Below are 27,217 nucleotides of genomic sequence, written 5' to 3'. Positions count from 1 at the left end.
ACTCTCGCCGACATGATGTCCATGCACGTGGATGTTGAACATCGGTCTTGGGATGACGTCCTCCCGTACGTCACGTTTGCGTACAACACGGCGCAGCAGGAAACAACGCAAATGACGCCGTTCTCATTGTATGGCCGCGAAGTTTCGACAATGCTCGAAGCCATGTTGCCTCACGACGGCCGTGACCTCGAAGTTGGCGCCGAGGAGTTCACTCAACGCGCAGAAGAAGCGCGACAGCTGGCGAGGGCACGCATCCGGAACCAGCAAGGTCGAGACGCCCAGCGTTACGATCACCCCCACCGTATAGTGACTTTCGCACCGGGCGACAGAATGTGGCTCTGGACTCCGATTCGACGTCGGGGACTATCTGAAAAACGTTTGAAGCAGTACTTTGGGCCATACAAAGTGCGTCGTCAGCTGAGCGACCTCACGTACGAAGTGCTCCGGACGGCTTTTCTTCTACTCGTCGCCAGCAGAAATCTGAGGTTGTCCATGTCGTGCGCATGAAGCCGTACTTTTCGCGAGAAAATTAGCGCACCGCCTAACGCATGTTTCTTGCTTTATTTTTTTTTTCTCTCTGCTTTCGAATTCATCAAGTTGACATTTATTTTTTTTAGAGAGGGGGTAATGTAGCGTGTGCAACAGCAGCCGCTAGGCGGCTGCTCATCGAGAGCCTCGTGCGCGGACTCGAAGAAGTGGCCCCGTGGCGTTCGAGAAGAAGCTGAAGTTAGCCGCCGTCTCTCGGTTCTCCGAATCTGCTCTTCTGCGCCTGCTAGCTGCTCAACCCCCCGTTAAAACCCAACCTTCTGGTTACGGGCCTAAACGGCTACGTGACAATATATATATATATATATATATTCAGATGACTTGAAGATGGAGTCAACCAGCCCGCCATCACCATCACACGATCTGGCCAGCTTTTCACTACAGCCCTTCAGGATCAGGAAAACATGGATCCCGAAGACATGTCATCACCTGTGGCAGCTTCCCCATAGCCCATAGCCCAGGAAAGCTATTTAGGGAAAAGAAAAAGGGTCTCCCCACAAGAAAAGTTCCAGGATGCACTTCTTGAAAACCAACGATAGCCCATCTTAGCCCTTGATGAAGCCTTAAGGCATGAGTGCACGCATACAGAGATGCAAGTAAAAGCACAAGAAAATCTACTAGACCTGCTGGGAGAATTTTTGAATACACATTGAGTGTCCGCTTTCACTCTGAAGTATTGGCCTTTTTTAGTGTACTCCAGCTTGCTCGAAATACCGAATAAGAGCAGCTCGCACCTCTTTTCCACTTGCTACTTCCATGTACGTAGAACACGTTGGTTGCGGATTCACCAAGCCAAGCTGCTGAGCTTCGTTCATCCACTGTGGTAATATTGGGTCATTGAAATGTTCACAAATGTTGTTGAGCACACAACATGCACGCACAAGAACTGGCACATTCTTTACCTTGCACTCCATCCGCTTCATCACGTATCTGAAGCGTGCTTTCATTCTTCCGAAGGCATTTTCAACTATCCTTCTAGATTTGAAAAGTTGGTTATTAAATGTTAGCTCTGCTTCGGTGTTTCCACGAGGAAATGGTTTCATCAGGTTAGGTGATAGGGGGAATGCCTGGTGACACAAGAACAGCGCCGGCACGTCAGTCCCTCCAACAATGAGGCTTAATTGGGCGCATAAATGTTGGTTCTTCAATTAGTCTTGGCAACGTTGACCTCTGGAGCACATGGGAGTCGTGGCAGCTACCCGAGGAGCCAACGTTGACGTATCGAAACCGGTACTTGTGATTTACTACAGCAAGGAGGATGACACTGTACCTGGAAATGAATAACTGAAGGAAGCCTTCATTCGAATGAAGGGATGGCTCTTAGCCGCTGTTTGGGTAATTAGGGAGTTAGGAGGGATGGGAGTGTAGCTTCGTCTTCACGGTTCTTCAAGCTGTTGCTTGCCATGCGGCTGATCTTCGCGCTGTAAGTCGACCTCTCTCACACTACACGAAGCAGGCCGCTCTCACTGCCGTATGTAGCAATGGAATGTTGTATTGAGGTGCTTGATAGAATCTGATCTGCTAGGGTGGGCATAAAATTGACATTATAGTCAGTTACCAAACATACAAGCACAGCGACTTTATAAACGCAGTCAGCACATTCAAACAGTGCAAAGCCTCATCATTTGAGAGTTTTGATGACAAGCTCATATATTATTTGTTATTTTCAGCTATAATTTGGGGCTGTCTCATATAACTGTGATGCTTTTCTCATATTAAATATGATGCCACTGTCTCTATGAAAATCTATTATACAGAAGCCTAAACGTTTCATAAAAGCCTTTGCAAGCAAATTTGTGATGAGGATCATGAAACATGCCAGGCATTTCATGATTTGTTGCAGGGCAGGCATGAGTAGTAGACAGCAGCAAGTAAACAGCAAGCATGCAACATATATTGCGAGCATTAGCACTCGCCTCATTATTTACGTACTTACCAGCCCTTATAGTAAAAATAATTACTGGCATAATTTTTCGGTGGGGAAACTGGAAGATGGCAGCCGTCCAGTGCGCCCACTGCTTGCGGAAACCCACAGACGGAATTCGCGGATATGGTCCGCGATCTCACCAGCAGACATTTTCACCCACTGTTCTTCTAGCACTTCCACAACAGTCTCACCGAATTCCCTTTATATAGTGTTCCCAGTTGGTCTTCTTAAGTCAAACAAATGTGCGATTGCTCTGTTTTCAGCGGATGAACATAGTTTATACAGGCCCACGGCGACGCGCTTCTCAATTGAGACGGCCTCCCGCATGCTCGTCGCTTGTCGCTCCATGAGGGGGCGGCAGGAATCCACTATATACTTGAAAGTCGTCTCCGACACCCGAAACGATTGAAACTCTGTTCTCCCAAGTTGGGCTGTGTATTTTCAAACCATCGTCCATCGCGATGGTAAGCCCAAAACGTGCCTCTGTGCACGGCGCGGGGATGAATACACTGCAACCAGCGTGTCGTGGCAGATCAAGAGCTGTTGTCTAATCGAACGTGCCCTATCCGCAGCTGCTTGAACATCGATTTCCATCGATGAAAAAACTGCCATAGCGAAGGCGATCTCGCACTTCAAGCTTCCTTACGTGTTCATCTTGTCTCTCATGTTGGGGTGGTTGGGGCGGTTGGAGCACCAAACACGCGCAAAATGTTCAAACGCAAATACAGCGGGGCAGAACATAACACGATTTGGTTATCACTAGACCAAAACGACTACGGAGAACGACTAGAACAGAAACACAGAATGACGAACGCAGTACGCAGTCAATTACGGCGGTCGCAATTCATTGCGCAGGTATTGCACAACGCCGCGCATGTTGAGAGCATGCTCATTGTTTTCAGCAAATGTGCGTTATTTTGTGATAATATGACGAGCTAATTGCATTTTGCGAAAAAAAGTAGTATAAAAATATTTGTTTGTTTTGGACAATTTTTTTTGCAATAAAATTTTTTTTTATACCTGTTCAAGATAAACAGCGCCTAACGGCTCCCTAATGGCTGCTCCGAGAAACTCGTTGCAAGCCGTGTGAGACGGGGACAACTCCTTTGAGGCGAAACTCCCTGTGACTCCCTTGCGCTCCTTTAGGCCAATGAAGTTCAAGGTAGTTCCGAGTCGGCCGTCTGACAGGGATATAAGATTCCGACTGCCCTCGGCAGCATGGAGGAAGCGGTGCGGGGCTAGTAAAAGGCGTGGCAGCGTCCTTTACGGGTGGAGAGGCGTTTTGATTCAGCAGTTCCGCTGGCGCGCCTCCATTCGTACCACTAGATGAGCTTTCCAATTCACTATATTGCCGGAGAAAGTGTGATAGACACTGCGCCTTTTGTAAACCAATTATAATTAAATGTTGCACTGCAACGAATGCCGACAAGAGGCGGACGATGGGAGGCAAATTATAGGATAGGAAGGGCAGGCTTTCGCCATTCTCCTCTTCAGAGACATATAAGAGACCCTCAAATGTTTTCCCGTCCCCTATGGTTATTACATCCGTAAATAAGGAAGTCAATTTTGTATCATTTTAAGGTTTCCTAATTGTCTTTATATGTCAGTGTAATACTGTGCTGATTAAACTTTGCTCTTAATATTGCTTTAAAGGCCAAATTATCCAACTGTTCATGTTATGGGATAAAGGAACTTTGCGGGTCGATACTAATGAAGTGCGTTTGGTTTCCGCGCGTTTTTAAAGCCACTGCTTCTTTGTTGTTCAACAGGATAGTTAAGCGGGCGAGTTGGTGATATATCATCCAAAAAAACAGCGAATTCGCTGTTTTTTTGGATAATTCTTTGTTGTGGTTGACGTTTTCTACAACGTTATATTAGGCCCGCTGGCGCTAGCATCGTGCATTTATTAGAATGTGGGTGCATCCGCCCACGCCTGTTGATATTATTTTATTTATGCCTCGGCGACTTTGCAGTCATTTTGATTCTGTAGGCTCATTTCCTTGTCTACATTTCAAGTACGTGGACATTTTAATTCGGCTTTAGGATTGCGTTTGCCTTTGCACACTATAATTTGGATGTTGCTCGCATTATAATTATTAAATGCAGCGTCGTTATCATTGCTACTGCCACCATTGTCATTATCACTAATTGAAGCGCAATTGTCATCGCTACGATCATCTTCACTGCCACATCGATGATATACCTGTAGATCTAACAGCGTCTTGCCGGTGCACCGCGTCCATGGTCCCCGGAGCACTCTGTCGCGGCCAAAACTGACCCTCTGGAGACGTGCATTGTTCAGGAGAGTAGAGAGGACTGCGGCAGCTGGACGCGAACCAAATAAATAGCCCTAGCTAGACGACGTGGCGGGATTTCGGCCAGTGCAGAGCAGGAAGAAGCGGAAAAGGAAACTGGCGGCTTCGAACGACTCGACACAGGCAGAGGAGAAGGGGGAGGTGATGGCGAAGTCGACACTTTAAAATCTGGCACAGAGTGCACGGGTAGGACAGCACGACGTTGTATCGAGGGAGAGAGAAAAGCAACGCGTTTCCGTCTTCGTGCACGCAAATTTAAATGCGGGCTGCCTGAAACAGCAGTATACTAAGAGTGACTAACTGCATGGAACCGGTACGTTTCAGAACAAAAGTAGTAAATACGCCGCAGGACGTGATAGCAGCTGTGGATGGTAACACAAAGTTGTGGGCACGGTAAGAGGTCATTGTGATTGTGCACGCAGGCCTGAATGACACTGTATACGGGACCGTCGACCCCAGCCTATCTGTACAGGACCTGCGCTCGGCGCTCGGAAAATGAAAGAAAAAAGCGAGTGGACACCATTTCCTCATTTATGCCATTCTGGAAGGGGTGATCGTTAACGATGACATTCGTGGGAAGTGCATCAAGTGTAATTTTACACAAGGCTTTCCTGAAAAGTGCTGGGAAAAAAGGACAGAATTATTTGTCTCGAACCTGGCAGCAATGCCTCATAGGCAGGGCATGACGTATGACGACCAAATGGCTGAGGTGCTTGGACAGGGTTTGAGTTGGCTGTATTTTTTAGGGATAGAACTCTTCAGGGAGCCCCATAGCAGGCACACACAGGTCTCGCCACAAGCCGACCCCCTTGCCTTATCAGATGGAGGGGAGGGTGCACTGGGTGCAGCCCTCCTGTGAGGGTACAGACCTCAACCAATAACCATCATCATGCTACGGCAAACCGGGTGAAGGCCCCCCAAACCACAGTGGTGGATCGGTGGGGAGGTTTTTGATTCGAGGAGCGGGTGTTATCTCAGCCAAGGGGCTATTGCAATATGTATTCGCTCCGCCGGGGCGGGTTCGCAGTGCCAATGCAACGCCCCCGCGACGCCCCGGCGGATCGAAGCCAGACGCGAGCAAGACTCCTAATAGCAGACTTCTATTCTTCGAGTATTATTATCATTGACTGTCCCCATTCTTCATATTATTTCTTTGCGCCAAGGTGCCGTACTTCTCGCTGAAGGTGGAACCAAAGCTCCTTTCTGATCTTATTCTTCACTTCCAGGAGACTGAAGGCAGCGCGGCATCTCGCTACCCAGATTTGGTAGTTAATTTCTGCGAGTGCCAAGGCGAAGTTTTTTCTTGCTTCACGTGGCAGCGGATTGAGGCACCTCACCGTGCAGTGCGGGATGTCTGGAAGCTTGAACAAATCTCTCAGTCGATCCAGGAGCGCGGTTGGCAGCATGCAATCATTAAAAATATGCTCTTCGGTCTCTCGTACTTCACAGAATGGGCAGGGGTGAATTTGCCCCGATAGTCTAGACAGAAATGCTCGTCGGTGGATTGGAAGTATGCCTCGTGCGAATCGCCACATGAACGACGCGCGACACGCATCGAGGAAATTAGCAGTGATGAAACTCCACATGGGGTGCTCGGCGGGCGTTAGTTCTTTCGATAGGTGTTTCGGAAGTGCTGGTGTCAGTAGGTCAAGTGCACGTTCAAGTTCAATGCTGAGAGGGTCTCCAGCAGACTTTCCCTTAGGAGCATCAGGTCTTCTGCCGCCATTCGGTACAAATCTAGCGGCACACAATAATGCCATAAAATTCATATGAATAAAACTGAGACAAAAGTGCCAGGATGCATGGGATAACGAAGTAATAACAATTAAACTACACCTAGTAAAGCCAGTTATAAAAGAATGGAAAACATGCAGCCATCAAGAACGTTTTATTGAAGAAATCTTTTGCCACCTTCGCATCGGACACACCCACCTGACTCATAACTTCATTCTAGCAAAGAAAGACAAACCCATATGCGAACACTGCGGACAGTTGGTCACCATAAACCGCATCTTAATGTCCTGTATAAAATGTGATCAATTTAGAAAAAATCATTTCCCACAGTTCTATGACAACTACATTCCCCTACACTCTAGCTTACTCTTGGGAGAAAATTCACAGGGTAAAAAGTTTTCTCTCGTTGATTTCTTAAAAGATGCCAACATCCTAAACCTACTCTAGTGTATTAAAATAATCGCTTGCTTCATTTCACCAAATAGATATGTAAACCCAGAGTTTGGCGAATGATGGCCTTAGCTGCCGATCTTCCATAAAACACAACACGCATTCCTAGTCAGTTGCGAACATAAGTCATCGTTTAACGCATTGGTGATTCTGTAGTCATGCTGATTCATGCCTTGGCATTGCAGTCATTACGACATATAGATAAGCATGTTTGTACATTTCCGGTCAATTGAGGCCATTACTAGTTAGACATATTAATCGTTCCGTGGTCATGCTGAGTTGTGCCTAGTCGTTGTAGTAATTACCACTCATATCCAAGCATGTTTACTCATTCCCAGACAGCTGGTATTAGTACATGTCATAGTGTCACATATTGGTTATTGCGTAGTTATGCTGAGTCATGTCTAGTCGTTGAAGTCACTATCCCCAAAATCTAAGCCTATTTGCTAATTTACATTCGGCAGCGGTTATTCGAGTCGTCGTCTGACTTATTGGTGGTTCTGTAGCCATTTTATGATCATTTTATTGGTCAATATCACTGTTAGTTACCTCTATCGATATCTATTGTATAACTTTTATTCATTACCAATCACCATCAATCGTTTTCTTATTTCCCTCCTCAAGCATCCGGTATTAGCAAGTGACAGATCAGCGCACATATCCCAACAATAGTGTTTCTGAGGGGAAGGGCACTAAGCCTGACCTCAGAGCAAATTCCAGTAACCCCGTCTTCTTAGAGGCAATAAGCATTTTACCACCACCAGGCGCAGATCCCGCGCACAGCTCTCGCGCACGTGATTTCGTTCCAGCGTAGAAAGGCTTTTGCCTTATGCAAATGATAAAAAAACTAATAGAAACAGGTCCACAAGAAGGTCTGTTTTGTTCTCTGGTGCAGCTTTCAATCTGTTGAAACGCACTTCACCAACGCGTCCTTAATTCACATTCGCGTCTGTACAGTCCGCATTTCTAGATTACTCTCAGAGTTTCATCCGTTTCTCTGCTCCTCGCGTCCATATCCTGCTCAGAATCCTAACAGAAAGGCAGTATTTACCAATGCTATGTATCAGTGTGCGAAAACTAAAAAATAGAATGAAGAAAGAGAAAACAAATTTAAAAATTGAAACATTCTGGTTTGTGAATCGCTATCGCGTGAGACCCTTGGCGGTAGATCTTAGCTGTCTTTGTTTATTTTTGTTAACCGACGCAGGCTAGGAGCGCAATTACTGATCGCCCTAACACCCCCTAATAAGATTCTCTGCGCCGGAGGTCTCGGGTTCGATCCCGACCGTCGGCGGCTACGTTTCGATGTCAGTGCACGGTAAAGATCCCCAGCTGTTCGCATCCATAGCCCTCCGCTCCAGCTCCTCTTTCTGCTTTCACTGCCATTTTTCTCCTTTCCTTTAAGGTGCGTTTTGCGTGTTCACAGAATATGTAGGACATATACTGCGCCTTTCCTTTCCTATGAACCCCTTATTATTATAATTATTATTATTATTATTATTATTATTATTATTATTATTATTATTATTATTATTATTATTATTATTATTATTATTATTATTATTATTATTATTATTACTGTAGAGCTACACTACGCCAGCCGCTTCACGAGGACAACCTGGCTGTGCATTGAACCATGGCACGACTGCTCTGCCAGCTGTGCGCATGCGAGAAGTCCCATCATAGCCGGCTAGGTCTGTGCGCGCCGCGCCGCTGCCGGGAGGAGCGAAAGAGAATGGGAGGAGAGGGCGGAGGAGAGAAGCGGCGGCGCTGCTGTAAATTATGGGGCTGCCATCATAAGTGGTCTAGTATGTCGTGCCCTGAAATTATTGATTGTGTCATCTGTGGTGTAGTATGCCGTAACTTGAAATTGATGACATCGTCAGTGGTGGATGTTGTGCCATGAAACTGACGATGACGCGGCCATAACTGTCCTTCCGGCGATGACCACGTCACACCTTAACTAGCTTAGTAATAGGCATGGCTAATGATAGATATTTACTAACTAGTACTAATGACTAACTAGTCAAGAGCTTGTATGAATTAGTCTTTTTTTTCTTGCGATAGCGTGCCTAACAGCATAATGTGTGCTCACAAATAGAGGTACAGGCCTGAGTCTAACGAATTCTAGTATTGCCCGATAATGTGGAACTAGTATTCTGGCTCCACATCAGGGGGAGGCCCGCATTGGAGCAGATATTTCTGCCGGATGGCATGTAGAGATGCCAAGTCCAAAAAAGACGTGTGATGTCTGCCTCAGACACAGGAGGAGGACAAAAGTGCAGGTGTCGTCGAATGTGGCGTAGTATTATGTCGGCCACAGCCAGGCTACCGCAGGAGTGAGGCTGACACAAAGGTGCAACTTTCGAAGCAAGGCCTCTTCCCATAGCACAAGGCTGTCTGGGAGGTCAGTGCCACGCGGTGGGAGAAGTGCTCGCGTGGCGCGTCGAAGGTTCGCTTTTGTGCCGGAGATGAGGGGGCCATTGCAAGAGACGAAGGGAAGTTGCGTTGTGGCTTGTTTCGTCCACCAACGCTTGATTTGGGTGGTTATCCCTTCGACTGCAGTGTACACGGACTGTTATCGGAAATTCCTCAATACGTTTTGAATATCTTGCGTTAAATCTTAAGAATTCAGAATACGCCGAAGACTGCGGGTGGCGGCTGAGGAATCTGTGAGAATGTCAACATGACTGTTGGCATGAGAAGCGGGCAAATAAGACATATAGCGTCGCGAATGGCCAAGAACTTTTCCTGTGTCGGCGGCCAGAATGCGGAGCAGGGATACAAACAGTTTGCCAATTAAGGCAAAATTCCTGAGCAAGCAACACCCGTGGTCGCAATATCCTCGGTCAGACTACCGTCAGCATATGCCACGTGAAGCCGTAAAGAGTGCTCAGTCGCCGATGATGCGCCATCCGCCACCGCACCACGTTCTACGCCGTGACCGATAGATCTTGCATGAGTGCGGGTCAGTGGCGGATGTCCGTAACTTGTTGATAGCGCCATGGTGGTAGCGGCGCGCTAAAATTACTGTCAGAACCATCTTCCATGTACTTGGCAAGAGCTACAACTTCAGGGATGATGTAGCCTTTCAGAATCGAGGTTGCCGCATTGATGAACCAGCTCATCAAGCGTATTTATTTGTGCCTCGGCCTGAAGAGCATGAATGAGAATAATTCGTAAAGTGTCCGTAATTTTCCGCATCGCTGTTTTGTTAATAGATTCTAGGCGGTCACACTCTGCAAGTGTCATGTAAAGAAACTGGGCTTGGTAGACCAATTGTGGCTGTAGCACGAAGCGCCTGAGGAGGCAAGAAATGGTGGAAGTAACACCCCCTGACTTTTGATGATGATGGTGAATAACATTTTTAAGACCCGTCAAGGAAACGATTCCTTCCCTTTCAGCAGGCTGGAATCACTTGGGATTCAGCGGTGTCCAGGGCCAGATGGATGATTTTTGTTTGGACGTCTTTGTTCTGGCTGATCATTAAAGCCTCACAGGACACAAAATCCCCGTTCAATTTGCTGTATCTAGGGCATATCTACACCGTGTCTATCATACCTGCAATTTTGAGAAATTCTGGGGATGAGGTGCAGCATTTGAGATGCCCTCTGTCGTGCTGTGCGAATTCAGGGCTGGAGGTGCTAGTATCACATCCCAAGTAGCACACATTGTGTGTTCCCCCTGGGGCCCGTATGGGCAAGTTGGGCTTGGGCAACCACGATAACACCCATGAGGGCCCCCTTTAGGGATCAACCGTGCAAGCCCAATTCGGGCTTGCCCCTGCTTTTTCCATTTGGACATCATATAGGCGTGGAAAGGTCTGAGTACATTTTCCCACATCTGGCCCTCAAGGGTCCTGCTCGGGGAATTTTAGGGCCGATGCAATGAAAATTTGGGCTTTGTGTAGAAAAAGCGTGGACTAATCTAATTGGGGCTGCCCACTCAAAAGTGCAAAAGGTCCGGTATGGGCCGCGGAGGGGCTAAATACGGGTATGCCCGCGCATTGCCTACATGGGACCCTTGAGGGGTTCTCGAGGGAAGGTCGAACGGAAATGTAGGCTTCATGCATAAAATCCCTGGGCTGCCTCAAATCGGGCTGCCCACCAAAAACCTAGATAATTTCCGCATGGCCTGTAGCGGGGCAGGAAAGTGCTCTTTCCAGCTTCTGCCCGTATTGGTCTCTTGCGGAGCACTTTAGGGCACATGTGATGCAAATTTGGGCCTAAACCGAATAGTAGATGGGCTTGCCCAAATGAGGCTGCCCACTCAAAAACTGAATAGGTCCCGCGTGGTTTGCACCCGGGCTGAAAAGCGGACATGCATCAACGCTGCCCACATGGGTATTTCTTGGGTTAATTGCGGGCAAATGCAACATATATTCGTATTCCATGCGGTAAATATAAGATGAGCCCAAGTAAGGCTGCCCGTGAAAGGCCGCAGTGGGCCCCAAACTGGCCCTAGGTGGGCTTACCGCTCTGAAACGTCTTCACTCTATATTTCAGGCACCATTTTATTTATGTAATTTATCCTGTATCGGCTGCTAATTGCATCTGCTGGATTGTTCACATAACCATTCTATGCATATTGCAAAAGAAGGCTAGGTCGAGACTGCGAGGTCGTGACGGCAAGGACAGCGAAGCCTTGTCTAGCCTTTTAATCCGATCACGAACTCAAGCGCGCGACGGAGCCGGCGCCGCGGGACGATGATGATGGTATGTACAAATGAAAGAAGGTCATGGCATGTACAAATGAAAGAAGGTCCACAGAAGGCTCACACAATCTGCCCAGGGGGTCTGAAGGGGCCAGCCTGGCCGCTTCTATCTAACCGATGTACCGCGGCGCACAAACGGTTTCAAGCGAGAAACATGGACAATTTCAGTTCCACGGTGGCGTAGATCGGCTGGGGGATCAACACGCGTGTTTTTGTAGTTAACTGGAGAAGTTTGGCTGATGATCTCGTAGGGACCAAGGTAGCGACGGTGGAATTTCTCACTAAGGCCAGAGTGAGCAGTGGTGTATAAAGCAGTACTTCGTCAGCGGGACGATAAGAGACCACGTGATGCGTGTAATCGTAGCGACTCTTGCGGCTTTCCTGGCACGCTGCTCTGTTGAGGCGCGCAAGATGATGGCATCTGGCCACACGAGATAAGAACTGGGTAGGTACTGATGTGGAGTAGTCGGGCGTAGAGAAGAAGGAAGCGTCGAGAATTGTAGTGGGAGGACGGCTATAAACGAGGAAAAATGGAGAGTAACCGGTAGTCCGCTGTACTGCTGTGTTATAGCTATATAGCTATAGGCGAACGTGACGAATAGTAGAATAGTGTCCCAATTTCGATGATCCGGTGTGATGTACATGGAGATCATATCCGATAAGGTGCAGTGAAATCGCTCAGTCAGCCCTTTAGTCGGGATGGTAGCTTGAGGTTGTCTTATGAAGGGTGGATGACGCGTAAAGAACTTCGGCAACTACTGTCGATAAGAAGGCCGTCCCGCGGTCACTTAGGAGCACCCGAGGAGCGCCATGACGCAATACAATTGATCGCAAAAAGAAAATTGCTACTTCTTGAGCAGAACCGGTCGGTACAGGTGCTGTTTCAGCGTAGCGTGTAAGGTGGTCGACAGCTGTATAATCGAATGGTTACCACATCGGAGAGAGGTAGGGGTCCATATAAGTCGATGGCGACTACGTCGAATGGCGTGGCGGGACAGGTAACAGGTTGTAGAAGGCCAGCGGGCGACGAAGTGGCCCGTTTGCGACGTTGGCACAGAGGGCAGGATGCGACGTCTTTGGCAACACTGCCAGGCCAAAAGAATCGTTTTTTCACGCGGTCGTAGGGTTTTGTCAACACCAAGATGACCTGCAGTAGCATCATTGTGGAGAGCCGCCAGTATACGTGGGCGAAGCACACGCGGCACGACTGGGATCCAGCGAGTTCCATCAGGGCAATGCACAAAGGGGAGTAGGATGCCATCTTCGAGCTTGAAATTGCGAAGCTGTCGGCGAAGCCAAGCATTGGGTGGGTCCGAAGCGCCAATAAGGCGGTCGATGATGGGGCGGCAGTAGGCATCTACTAATTGCTGTGAGCGGAGAGCGTGTTTGTTCTCAGAGTCGTCGAATGAAGTTCTTGTGATATACGTCGGGGAAAGAGATGGTCAGCTGTGGGCATAGGTGGAAATGCATTGGGAAGAAAAACAGCAAGCCGATTCCGAAAGTGGACAGCGAGAAAGAGCGTCCGCGTCTTGGTGCTGGCGACCCGATTGATAAATGACGTCGAAATGGTATTTTTGCAGGCGTAGAATCCAACGGCCAAGTCGGCCTGTCAAATGTTTGAGCAAAGACAACCAGCAAAGAGCATGGTGATCGGTCACAACTGGGAAGTGCCGACCGTATAGGTAAGGGCGAAACTCTTGGACAGCCCAGACGACGGCAAGGCACTCCTGCTCGGTAATGGTGTAGTTTTTCTCAGCTAGAGTCATAGTCAGACTGGCGAAGACAATCACTTTCTCCCGCAATTTTGCATCGCGCTGCAGAAGTACAGCGAATAAGTGCCCGCAGATCGAGATCAGCATAGGTCGGGCCAGTAGGGTTGGCGGGCTGCAATCGGGAGGACTGCAGCTAGTCGGTGCGTTGGCAGGTCGTAATAATCGAATCAGTAGTTGAAGGATTCTGAGCAACTAGGATGTTATAAGCCATAGAATTGATTCCTTTCAAGACGTGGTGTACTCGTTCAGGTTCCGATATGGTGGGACTAATACGCCGGCAGTGTGCAAGTATGGCCTATGTGAGATGCATATGATTCATCAGGATCCTGAAGGCGGGAAGTGAGCTTGGTCTTCGCGATCTCAGTCCGAAATGCCGGGTCGGCCAAGTACTGTCGGAACTGCTGTTTGAAGGTGGGCCAGTTGTGTGGGGCTCGCGGTTGATGAACGAATTCCTGGTGACCTCAATAAGGTAGAAAGAAACATTGAGAAATTGCAGAGCATCGTCCCACCGGTTGTAGGCACTGCAGCGTTCATAGGTGTCAAGCCAGTCATCGACGTCTTCATCGCGACGACCAGCGAACAGCGGCGGGTCTCGCTGTCGTGTGGGTACAGTCGGAGGGGTGGTGCAGCCGATGTAGAGGGTCCGGCCGGTTCGTGGGTACTGTCGGTAGACATAGCGATGTTGGCAGTTGCCAAACGGCGACCGGAACGTAGCTCCAGCGAGAGGCAGGGCTGAAGACAGCACGGGAATCACATTTCACCTCCACCACTTGTAAAAGAAAGCTAGGTCGAGACGGCGAGGTCGTGACGGCAAGGACAACCAAAAGCTTGTTTTACTGAAACGAAGCCTTGTCTAGCGTTTTAATCCGATCACGAACTCAGGCGCGCGCCGGAGCCGGCGCCGCGGGACGATGATGATGGTATGTACAAATGAAAGAAGATCATGGCATGTACAAATGAAAGAAGTTCCACAGAAGGCTCACAATATTCATACCATGAATAAAGACTATTTAATTTTACTCTAAAAACTACGTTAATTACGCAGTATTGGCAGAAAATATGCAGCAGTAACTGTTCCGCTTTACGAGTATGTACTGAAGTACCTCAAAAGTTTTCCTGCGCCATTATTATTCTACATACACCCCCGAAATAAATATTCAGACCAACATTTGGGGGGTGATGTGGGCCAGCCCACATAATTGGAGTCATTTGGGAATAAATTTCTGTTATGTTTCTGAGTGTCGAATACAAGATAAATAAATGGTGCTCAATGTTTCACACTTGATGATTAATGGAACTTGGGCAGCCCCGAAAATACTAGATTCAACCCATGAGGGTCGCACGTGGGCGAGGCCGAAACGGAATGGCCGCCACCACGGATACAGATTGGGACCAATCGCGGCAAAATTGGGCAGCCCACGTGGGCCCCCTCTGGGTACGTATTGCAAATCCCGCATGGGGCCCTTGTGGGCTGTCTCCACGGGCCCAACGCGGGCCCCCACGTCATAGCCAATTGTGTGCTACTTGGGATAGATCTAGGCCGAGGACTCAGACTGAACTAAAACTGGATTCTGTTTCAGTGTAAATTAAGGTTGATAGGTGTTGTGTTAAATGCACGGAGGCCACGAGCATTTCCAACGGAAAGAGCCGTCTTTTGAGGGGTAACGTGAGTCCCACAAAAGAGCAGCACTGTTCTGCAATTGTCAGAGCAAGCTGCAGACTTCTGGCTTGGGTTTCTATAGAAGGGTGCACAGACCATAGTATAATGTCATCCGCTTAAATTTTGCAAGTAGGTCAGCGATGTCACTCAATCGCCATGCCAGTGTCAGTATTCTTATTCTGAAAAGAATAAGAATAAGAAAGCCAGTAACTGGAAACCGGGTTAGGAGATGGTCTATCGCCTTTTATTGCTCGGAAGGTCCTCCAAATATAAGTTGTACTGTAGGTTGGACTCAGCAATGCACACCATTCCAACCAGCGCTGGTGCAATAGGCGGTGTTTGTGGTATCTGGCTGCAGCTGTCAGCTGTCGGAGCTGGGCCTCCATGGACGCATGGCAGCCGGCATAAACCTTTGCTTGGTGACGCTGTGGCCAAAGTTGCAGAAGCTGAAGGTCTGGTACTGGTCGAGATTCCTCCGCCAATGATGATAAAGTGGCCGCGTCGACCCCCGCTTGCCGGACTGGGATTGGATCACGGACGGAGCCAACTGCATCCCTTGCTATCGACGCTAGAAACGCGTCCCATTCCCACCCTGCAGTGGGCTCATGAGGGTAGAGGTTGCGATAAATGTGGTGGTGATCACTCCTCCAGCAGTCGGGTTCACGATGCCAAGTAACAGTCTGATGGCACAACCAGCAGCCTAGGTCTGGTGAGTGTGGCGGCACGCGCGGGTGAGTACAGCGTCGTGTAGGCACAGAGACGAACGTCGTTAAACAGAATAAAGTTGTTCTGCGTGAAAGAATAAAAAACGAGACGCCTGCGTTCACTGGACACTGAGTAGCCTCACTCGTGATGAAGGGCATTGAAATCACTGGCGACAAGTATAGGGCAACCAGGATGATGTCAAGGTAGCCAGGTCAGCCAACCTCAACGAAGATGGGGTGCACTGCCCGAGGAAGGACGCACATAGCAGGAAACGAGCACAATTTCATTGCGAGTTTCACCCTTACGGCCACCACATCTTGGTATGTGTTGCGCCATGTAACCATAGTTAGAGCCATCTGGACGATGGAGGTACACACATAAATAACTGTCTGTCCTCGTTTATCAATTGACAGATGCGAGCGGTGCTCTGGGATTTATGGAGTGGCATAACTACTGAACCCCGGGATATTTGGAAGAGAGTTCTGTTTTATAGTAGTAACGTTCAGGCTACAAGTGAGCCCAATCGAATGCTTTCACGGACCTCACCAGCTTTGTTAGCAGGGCTCCGGCGATTCTACTGAAGCACAAACGTAGGCGGCTTAGAAGCTATGTAGCAGTGGCCATCATATTAAATGTTCGAGAGTGGCTGTCAAGATCTCTTGCTGTTGCACAATCAAGCGTAGAAGTGATGCAGGGTCGGCTGCAAATTTTGATGTAGACTCCTTTGCTGGCGCATTACTAGACGACGTTATAAACGTAGGGCCTTTGCGACATACTTTTGCCGCCGTTGACTAGATTGTATTTCTTTCCGTCGAAGAAGTGGGTTTAGGACTATGCGTCTGCGACAGGAATTAATATTGATAGCTCCTTTTGCAGATTTGCAATATGGTGATAAATATCAGCCAGTTTCTTCCAGAGTTGCTTTTGCTCCGCAGTTGCAGACGTACGCTAACGGCGGCGAGCGGGACAAGTGACATCGCTACAGCTTGATTGAGGCGTAGACGCCTTCATCATCTTCTATTAGAGGCGCGAATTGATTGGCGGTGACAATCTCACCGTTTGATAGTGAAGTAGAGCGAACAATGCGAACGGGCGTTTCTTTTAAACTTTTGGCTTGGTCGGAAAAGCGCGGTAGTTATTTCATGATCATTGAACTTACATAGCCCACAGTGAAAGCTTGATTGGAGTTTGACTCGCCTGTCTGTACCGGCGCCGGATTCGGGTACCGTGTACGCACATGGTTTTGTTTTCGACACTGGTGGCAGTATATACTTCGCTCAAGCGATAAGGGTGAGGTCTAAGAATATACCCGCTGTAAATGAAGCGTTTGGGTGGTTACGCGGGTCCACACACCGTCACAAGGCATGTACGACCGCGATCTTGGTAACGGCCTAACAGTATATGAAGAGTGTCACACCTAACAGTATGCCGTAAAGTTTGAGGCAGTTCGTCTGAGTGAACTCCTGGAACTATGTAGCGGAGAATGTCCGTGCCAGATAGTTAGTAGGCTTGAACAGGGAGCATGCATCTGTTGGGAAGGTTGATTGCTGTCAGTGTGCATAAGGCATATACTTTCTGTAAGTACGGCACCCGCACAAACCACGTGTCGAGGCTCGGTGTGTGTGTGTGTAAAACCTTTATTGGGAGGAAGCTTGAAGTAGCCGGAGCAACCTCACGCAAACACTAGGTGGGCTCCTCATTACAGGAGCCCATTGGCGACCGCTGCGGCTAGGGCTCGGTGAACCAGGGCCTTCTGGCTTGCCAGATCGGAGCAGCCGAGCAGGGCTGCCTCCCAGTCCTCCCGGGGGGGGTTGGGGTTGGGGGTGAGGTTCGGGGTTGACTGACATGCCCACACCATATGGAAGATGTCCGAAGACTTCTCCGCACAGTGCGGGCACTTTCCTGTACAGGCAGGATCAAAATGTTTTAAAACTGCCGGGCACAGCAGCGTTTTGGTGTAAAGGCGGAGGAGTGTGCGTTCCTCCACCTTTGTAAGACCCTTACAAGGCTTAGGATAAATTGCATGGCCGAATTGAAATAATTCAATAATTTCTCGAAAAGTGAGAGCCGGACTGGGTTCGAGATCCGTATCATAAGGGTCTGAAGGCGTTGCCCGGAGAGTGAGCGCGCGGGCGGCGGCGTCGGCCGTTTCATTGCCTTCGAGGCCCATGTGAACTGGAGCCCATACAATCGTTCGAGACGCGGGGGCCCCGAGGTAGTCACTGTTTTGAAGGATGCGGTGCGCAAAGAGAGGAATGTACCCCTGTTTAATATTTCTGCAGGCCCCTCTCGAGTCGGTGATGATGACTCGTGAGTCCTTGTCTGCGGCGGCTAACGCGATGGCAACTTCTTCCGCATGTGTTATGTCTTGAGCTCGGAACGTTAGGCCATTCACCGTGGTTTTTTGATGGACGACTGCGGCTGTGTACCAACCCCCATGGTGAGGGCCGGAGGCGTCCGCGTAGAAAATTCCGTGTTTGTTCCCATAGTGACGGGCCAGTGCCTCCGCCCGCGCAAGGCGCCTGCCACTGTGGTCGTCACGTGTCATGTTGGCCGGAAGAGGGCGTACGTGCAGGGCGTATCTCCAGATTTCAGGAATGCGTACGCGCTCTTCCGTAAATGTTGGGTGGTGGATGTGTAGTCGGGCTAATAGGCGGCGTCCCGACGGCGTTTTTGAGTCTTGTGTATTGATTAGTCAAGTGCGCCTCTCGGAGCTCCGCGAATGTGTTTATCATCCCCAGACCCATAAGACGCTGGTTGGATGTGTTGATCGGGAGATCGAGGGCACGCTTGTACATCTTTCTGAGAATCACTTCGAGAGCGTTCTCATCAAATCTGCGCAGGTGGAGGTAAGGAGTCGAGTAGAGTACTCGACTGGTCACGAATGCATGCGCCAGCCGCAAAGCGTCTGTGCACCGTAACCCCCCGCGTTTGTTGGAAACCCGGCGCACCATCCGGCCCACCTGGTCCCCCACCTTGCGCAGTTTTGCTAGTGTTGTATCAGCCCGTCGATGTTTGTGGATAAGGAGACCAAGTACTCTAATCTCATCGTGTTCGGGTATTGGACCGCTGGCCAGGGATAGTTCCATTTTTGTGGTGCACTTAGGCGACGGGCGAATGTGCACAAATTCGGATTTGGACAGTGAGCATTGAAGGCCGCAGCCGCGGGCGTAAGCCTCTACGATCTGCGCCGCTTGCTGCAGGTTGGCCTCAATGTCTCCAACCGATCCGTGTTTGGCCCAGATGGTTATGTCGTCGGCGTACAGCGCGTGCTGGATGCCTTCGACCGTCGCCAACTGAGCCGGGAGTTTCATCATGGCCAGATTGAAAAGTAATGGCGAGAGGACCGCGCCCTGTGGGGTGCCTCTCGTTCCCAGTTTATATGGGCCATGTTCTTCGTCTTGTATTCGGATGAAAGATTGCCGATCTGAGAGAAATTGCTTGATGTACTGAAATGTGTTATGTCCACAGTTCGTCTGGGAGAGATGTTGCAGTATGATTTCGTGTGTGACATTGTCGAAAGCCCCCTTCAAGTCAAGAGCGAGTACTGCCTTATCGTTGAAGGGATATTCGACAGGGTTGAGAATTTCTCGATCGAGTTGAAGCAGAACATCCTGAGCGGACCTTTGCGGGCGGAAACCGAGCATGGTGTCTGCGAATGTATTTTTATTTTCCAGAAACCCAGACAGCCTGTCCCGCACTATGGTCTCCATCAGCTTTCCCGCACAAGACGTGAGGGAGATGGGGCGGAGGTTGTCCGTGTTTATGGCTTTGCCGGCTTTCGGAATGAAAGTTACCAGGGCGGTCTTCCATTCAATTGGTAGAGGTGCCTCACCAAGCCAGATCGAGTTGATGAAAGCGAGGAGGGTTTCGTAGGCGGGGTCGGGAAGATTGGCAAGCAGTTTCACAGTTATCTTGTCCCGGCCCGGTGCTGTTCCTCGTTTCATTTTAGCCAGGGCCGCCTTCAGATCATGCAACTGGAACGGTTGATCCAGATCCGCGTTCTCTGAACCTGCATACGAGTACGCGGGTCCTCCGGGGTCCTGCTTAGTGCAAAGATACTGGTCGCGCAGTTTGCATGCTAATTTTGATGTATTTCCATCGAAGCTATGAATAGCTCGTTGGAGATGTTTTTGTGTCTCGGTGCGAGTTTGAGTCGGGTCAATTAGGGCACGAAAAAGGCGCCACGTGCTCCGGCTCGACATTTGTCTGGCCGCTGTGTTGCAGCGGTCTACCCAGTTTGAGTCGGCGAGTTGGGCCGCGTACTCTGCCGCTCGCTGAGTGAGCTCGGCGATACGAATTTTGAGCTTTCTGTTATGTTTTTGGCGTCGCCATCTGCGGACGAGGCTGTGCCGCGCTTCCCAAAGGTGCAGAAGGTGGTTGTCCACCTCTGGAGTGGCCTCCGAGAGCTGAATTTGTGTTTCCACCGAATGAAGATGTGTAACCAATCCTTGTGCCCACGCGTGGTATCCTTGTTCGTGGATAGAGGCCGAATTGATGTAGCTTTGCCGAAACTTATTCCAGTCGGGTAGCCGAGCTTGTGCGTGGGGTCTTGCCAATGGTTTAGTTCTTACAGTGGTATTGATAAGGCAGTGGTCACTACCGAGGGTTTCCTCGGTGTTGATCCATTCTGCGTGTACAATGTTTTTGGTAAAGGTGAGATCCGGGCATGTATCCCGGGTCACTGAATTACCCATCCGTGTTGGATATGCAGGGTCAGTGTGAAGAGTCAGGCCCAGCGTGGACGCGAGTTCCGCTAGCTTGCGTCCCCGCTTCTCTTCACGCACGTATCCCCAGAGTGTACTGTGGGCGTTGAAATCAGCCACAATCACCAAGGAGTCCCTGCCCGCAGCCTTTAGAGCGCGGCTAAAGAGTGCTGCGAACGTTACATTTTTGAGTCTGGGGGAGCAGTAGATGTTGAGTACGTGGAGTGGCGCATCTTGTTTCTTGAGCGGAAGAAGTGTCACCATCACGTAGGAATATTCAGTGTCAAGTTCTAAGTCAACTAGAGTAGCCGTATAATTTTTATGCACGCAGACGCAGGAAGAGGGGTCCTGCTGAAAGGTGATGTAATTTGTGAGGGTGACGCCACTCCCTGGCTCCTGGAGGGCAACCACCGCGGGAAGAGAGTCGAAAGTTGAAAGGTAAAGTCGGAGATCCGCCCTCTTTGCGCGGGAAGGGGGGCATCCTCCATACCGGAGAGCGAGCAGTTGTCGTCATCGTCTACCTCAGGGGTGCGTCTAGAAGTTTTGTTAGGACGGCCGGGTAAGGGACCGCCGGGCCTGCGCGAGGAGCGTAAGGAATGAGCAATTTGTTTGGCAATCATCGCGGGGATTGTCTCTTGCAATTTGGAGATGACGTTGACCATCATTGAAATTTGATTTTCTATGGCAATGAATCGTGCCTCCGTGGCCCCGAATCGGGCCTCGAATGCTGCCTCCAAGCTTTTCTTTTTTCTTTCTTATCTTTTTTCTTTTTTATCTTGGGTGTGCGGAATTTTGCCGCACAGTCGCGAGAGTTGGTGACATGGGGGCCACCGCACACAGAACACCGCAGAACACAGTTGTGAGGAGCCCGCACCCCCTCCACTAGCGGAGCTTGGAATCCGCAGAGTCCACAGGTGTCAGACTGCAAGTTTGGACATGCATCCGCGCGATGCCCGACGGCCCCACACTGGCCGCACGCAGGAACAGTTTGGTAATAGTTTCGCACAGAGACGACCATGTTGTCATAGTGCACGTAACGGGGCTTCTCTTTACCCGCGAAAGTGATGCGTGTCTTGTTGGATGTTCCGAATTTCCGGATTTCCAGGATGGTGCCGGCACGCCAGCACACTCGGTCTTGGAGAGTTTCTGTGGTGTCCGAGTTACGGACCACGATCACGCCGTGGCATATGTTTCCGCCATCTTGTCTCAGGTAACCCCGAAGCGGGATCGACCCCTTCTCGGTGTTTACTGTGAAGTCCCCGATGAGCAGGTCGGCCGCCTCGATGTCCGGGTTATGCACAATGATGATGTTTTGTTCTCGTGAGGGTAGAACGGAGACGGCGCTGGCCCGTTTCAGCCCGAGGTACGCCGAAATGGCAGTGCCTTAGCCAGTTTCCGTGAACGCCTCGTGAAGAGAAACACTTTCTCTGGGCTTTATGACTATAACGTAGTCTTCAGGAGCCGGTTTGGGCATTGGACGCGGCTTCCACTTCGAGAACGCCTTGTCCTTGCTTCCCGTGGCGCGCGTCGCGGGAGCGTTCATGTTATCCAGAGGATCCCGCCATTGTGAGGCAAGAGACAAGTGTACTTTGGGAGGGCTGTGGTATGCATATCTTGCATATTGCAGCCTTCCTTTGGACAGATGGCAACTTTATAAGGTCCTCATGGGCTGTTAAGTGGGCGTACCTGAAGAGCGTCGGTATTAAAGCCGAAACCATTAATGGCTCCTATTCGCTGCGGCTGTCCTTCCGTCCGTGTCTTGGAACGGTTCCAGCTGTGGCCTCCCCGTCTCACATCGGCCAGCGCCACCTGGAAAAACGAAGGCCTGTGAGCTTCTTCTATAACATCATCCCCCTTGACTAACGTTTCTAGATAGTACTGCCTTGATCCAGTCGGCGTTTCCTTGCGTCACTCCCTCGCATGTTGGCATTCTCTTGAGACCCTGCGGCACAAGCTCGCTTTCCCTTGCGACCCTTTTGAGCCATATGGTGTTCCCTTGTGACCCTTCCGCGTTACCTAGAGCACCCAAGTGTGCGAGTGGTACGGGGCACAGTAAAAGTTTTGCGCCACATAGTTACTTGCACTGTCGAAAAGAAAAGCTGCGTTGAATATGTGACTTCTTTCCTCTATGAGGATCACAAATATATCGCGACAAGTTTCACGCATTGCATGCACGATTCAAGCTGGAAGTCAGGAAAAGCCGTAGATTAAAATGAAGGAAGGAGGGAACTGAAGACTTTGAACAATTACAAAATATTTACACATTTACAGACGCCACAAATTTGGTCATGTGCACGCTGGCTCATAGAATTCAGTGTAGAGTTTTCAGTTTCCTCGTCTGTGGTTTTGCTGCCATCATGCTGTTCCCCAAGCTGTCATTATTTATTTGTACATAGTTGTTTAACAACGTGTTTGCGGAAGCGCGCAATATGTTGTCCAGCACCTTGCCGGGATGATGTCAATTCCTGCAGATGTCGATATCTTTTTTGTTTGAAAGGAGGTGCTTCCTCAGAGCAACAAGTATGTCCCTTTGATTACCTACAGCATGAAATCCGGTAGAATTTTCTTTCGTAGTAAGATTTCATAATATTATCTGTGTTCGCAAGACAGCGTTAATTTACACTGGCTGTAAGAATTTCAGACCACCTCTGGTTAGTCTGGTAATGAGGACATTTCTGTCGAGTTCCCGTTCTCTGTCCTCGGTGGTCAAGTTTTCAGCCAGCGCAGGCATCGCATGGAAGGTTCTTAAGGGCGGCATGGGCACATAATCCTGTTATATACGCTATAGCTGACATGGGCGGCTCCTTCTGTTTAATGCCTTTATCCGTTAGAACAATGTTGTATAGTTCGACAAGCTTTTCTTTGTCAATTATTGTCACAGGTTGCTTGCACAGTTTAATTTCTTGGAAAATCAGGCGTCCTGGAGTTTATTCTTAGTTTCTGATTCAAATATTTGGCGAGCAGACACATGATAATTCGACCCAGACAGCTGGCGATACCGGCCAAACCTAGCCCTTACACTGTTAGTCTGGAAATTTCTGAGTAGAACATAGTCTAAAGGGAGCTCTTCAACGCAGTATCTGTTGATCTCTTTCAGAGAATAGGACATCAGCCGCAGATCGTCATGCGTATCCTTTATTACGGCGCCAGTATCCATTTTCACGTCCCTCCACATGTCCATCTAGTGCAGGACAGAGTTTCAGCTTGACTTGCTTCACCATTCATGCTACTAGTTGGTACTGAATGTGGGTCTCTGACGTGTTGGCCCTTCAAACGGGTGTTGAGGTTGACAATGCGCCACCATTTATTGATCAGCCCTATGAAATTAGCTGTGCCTGTTGCATACAGTAAATTGAGCTGATTCCCGCGCGTTCTCAACGCATCAACCACAAAGAGGTTGAATACCTTGAGAGCCAGTTTCACATTGTGGCGTTCGAAGTTGGAAGGGTTCAAAGCATGTGCGTCAGCCCGTACCCAAATTTTACAAGCGTTGCTCAGAAGGATGCAAGCCACGGAGAGTCCTATATGATGCCCCATTAACCCATATAATCAACCCCGTGTTACTAAACTTTGGATGTAAATGCAGGTATTGAAGTTCTTTTGGTACAGCCGGTTGTTTCTGACACATTTCAATAAAAGCACTTCATCCATAGCATAAAAAGTAGCCTCTTATTACCTGCTGGATGTGAATAAATGTTGCCTACTGCGTTTTGTCATGAAAAAAAAAGGCATAACTTTCCTGTTTATGGGGTTCTTGTCGGTTATGACAGCAATAACGGTGAGACCAGCTTTTTCTAGTTCCAAAATAGTCTGCATGAGAACGTCGTGCATTTCACTAGCTTTAATAATGACTACAGGTAGAATATGTGCGACATATTTATGTGCTGACAGCAAGGACTGGGTCATGAAGACATGCGCGGTTTTTACCGCTTCTGAAGAATTTGACGCCCTCCCACTCAGTGACCTCCATTCGAATTCAAAGTATTGCTGTAGATGAATTTCGTCGACCATCAATGTGACAAACCTCTCGTGTGGTTTTAGAATGCTTGTTCATTTCTGTATATATCTTAGAAACCCTTCATCATTTTGTTCCTTTACAGTGCCCGCATTGTAACGACTAGATAATCTCATTAGTGTTGATTGAGGCGGCAACGTTATTTTACCAGAACTACGAAGGGATCTAAAGTCATGGGGAGAAATCGTGAAAAAAAGGCTTGCAAACGCAAGCAGTTCTGCAGAGTATCCCATGGCTCCTTCTTTTTTTAGAGCTACTAATTGGACTTGTTCTTTTAGAAAAGCGACTACTTCAGCCTTTTCTCGCGGCAATAGTTCGTCACTCTCCGGGTCTTCGAGGAGTGAGAAAGGCAAACTGAAGCAGGATTTCAATTTGTCTTGTTACTGGCACATATTTCGTGCTTTATATAATGCAGACTGGATAGTGCGCAAATCATCAGTTCTCAATGGAGCCGCGGGTTTATTTATAGAAAGCTGAATTTTTCCCAAAAGGCTGCAATTTCTATGCCCTGGTTGATCACTACGGAACAGTTATTCTCCGCGGGCCCAGCACTGCAGTCAACATGCACAAATAAGACAAAGTTGTCGGCTTGCGGTAGCGTTCAAAAGTCAGAAAATTCAATTTCATGGAGCTACGAGAAGAGATGTTCAAATGAGGCTAGCTTGTTTTTACGCTTGTGTTCGTCGTGTGTAGAAATTGACAGTTGGATGGCTTCGTTTAACTGCGCTTGTAACTGCGCGTCCTCTGGCTCTGGACGCACTGTTTTGCTGTCCAACATGTAGGCAAGACTGTTTGAAAACATTGTGGGTATTTCGTCTGGAGTCAATCTTGTAAGGGTCATGGGTATTTTTACTCGGGTTATAAATGCAGCTCGCATACCTGCAAATCACTTGGAGGGAAATGTCTGCGACAAACTACTGTAATGTAATAACACCAATGGCCTGAATAATTCACTCGACAAAGACTACACTTAATAAATGCTATGTGAATGTTTGATCAAAGTGAAAGAACACAGCCTGTAAAGGTATACTTGGTTCCACAAAATGTTATGGTATGTATCGGCATTTTTATTACATGCGCAGATTGAGAACTGTTAGTGGAGTGTTCCTTGTCTGTCATTTTCTCGAAATCTGTCTCAATCTATCGCGAGGCTGAAACAGCCGAGGAGCTGCGCTGAAATTTCCCATTCGGAATTAATGTAATCGTCAGCAATTTTGTTTGGCAATTACTTCTCTTTCGGCGATTGTTGTTTTAGTGGCTATTTTATTATATTTACAAAAGGAGGGAAAACAATATTTGATAGCAGATACTGGGACTGGCCAACATCTTTTCCTTCCTTTTGTATAAATAATAAATACTACAACAACAGTCGCCGAAAGAGAAGTAATTGTAAAAACATTCTGACGATTACGTTACTCCTGCCCACTCAGAGAACCGAGGCAATGAGGATTCTCACCAACACGCTCGAGGTTTTGCCGGCCGAGCGGTGAGACCTAATGCCGAGGAACTTGAAATGGAAGGATTGCTCACATACAGCGACCTTACACAACACTTCAAACTATCTAAGAGAGTATACCCACCACCACACAAATCACTAACAAGACAGCAAGAAATTGTTTGGAGGAAACTGCAAAAGAACTCTTTCCCCAACCCTGCGGTTTACTCACACATTATTCCGGACAGCATAAGATCATCCTGCACTGAGTGCGGAGAGAAAGCCGACCTTAATCATATCCTGTGGGATTGCTAAGAGGACCCGCCTCCCAAGGCTCTCATAGAAGCTCCCTCACTTGAATCCTGGGAGGAAGTGCTGCGTAACGCGAGACCCGATATACAATTGGGCGCCGTAAACCACGCTGAAGGAGTCGCCGCAAGCCACCAGCTAACGGCCGCTTGGCTCTTTCACTAAGACTACTCCCGACAATAAAGTTCTCTCTCTCTCTCTCTTAATGGGAAATTTGAGCATCTCCTCAGCTGTTTCAGCTTTTCAATAGATTTAGCCAAAGAGTTCTGGACAGTGACAGGCATTGTTTTTTTTTCACACATTTTTCTTCTCCTAGGAATACTCCACTATCAGTTCCTAATCTGAACGCATATGTGGCCTGCGCTACGACTGGAATGGAAGCGGTGGCTCTAGGCTTAGTATCTCTACACGAGCGGAAGGCGAATTACTTCCACCGGTTTTCTCGTTCATGGTCAAAAAAAAAAATCGGAGAAAATAAACTGTTTATATAGGCAGGCGATTTGCGGTGGCGAACGGCGGCGGTTATGCGTTTCGGCTCGGACTGCGGTGTGGGCTACCGAGCGTTGCATCGAACACAACTAGCGTTTCAATGTTAACCGGCGTTCAAGACAGAATCTACTTTTGGGAGCATGCGGTGGTGTCAGGCACTCTTCCTGCTCAACTCGGTGACTGTCAGCGCGCGGCGGCGCGGACACGGGCAGTGCGGAACACCTGGTTACAATGGACAACGCTGAAGGCGACGCCACAAAACGCAGGAACGGACGCCAAAGAGCTGCTCTCTGAAACTCATTTCTATCTCTGAAAAACACTGTCTTGCATTAATGAACAAAACTATTACTAACACCTGCATGCTAGCGCAACTTTCGCGACATGAATTTTATACATCCCCGTATCACACTTTGAGCACCACGATTATGCATTCTTACCCT

General features: G+C 48.7%; 1 pseudogene; it reads right to left on the bottom strand.

The window, feature by feature from the left end:
- Window positions 1–1,163: 1,163 nt before the first annotated feature.
- LOC146200453 (uncharacterized) lies at window positions 1,164–2,623 on the bottom strand (annotated as a pseudogene).
- Between the last annotated feature and the right edge of the window lie 24,594 nt (window positions 2,624–27,217).

Source organism: Amblyomma maculatum, chromosome 2 (genome assembly GCF_055883805.1).
Source record: "Amblyomma maculatum isolate TAMU_Amacu chromosome 2, ASM5588380v1, whole genome shotgun sequence".
Classification (NCBI taxonomy): domain Eukaryota; kingdom Metazoa; phylum Arthropoda; class Arachnida; order Ixodida; family Ixodidae; genus Amblyomma; species Amblyomma maculatum.
The sequence above is the reverse complement of the archived record's forward strand: the minus strand, read 5'-3'. Positions and strand labels throughout refer to the sequence as shown.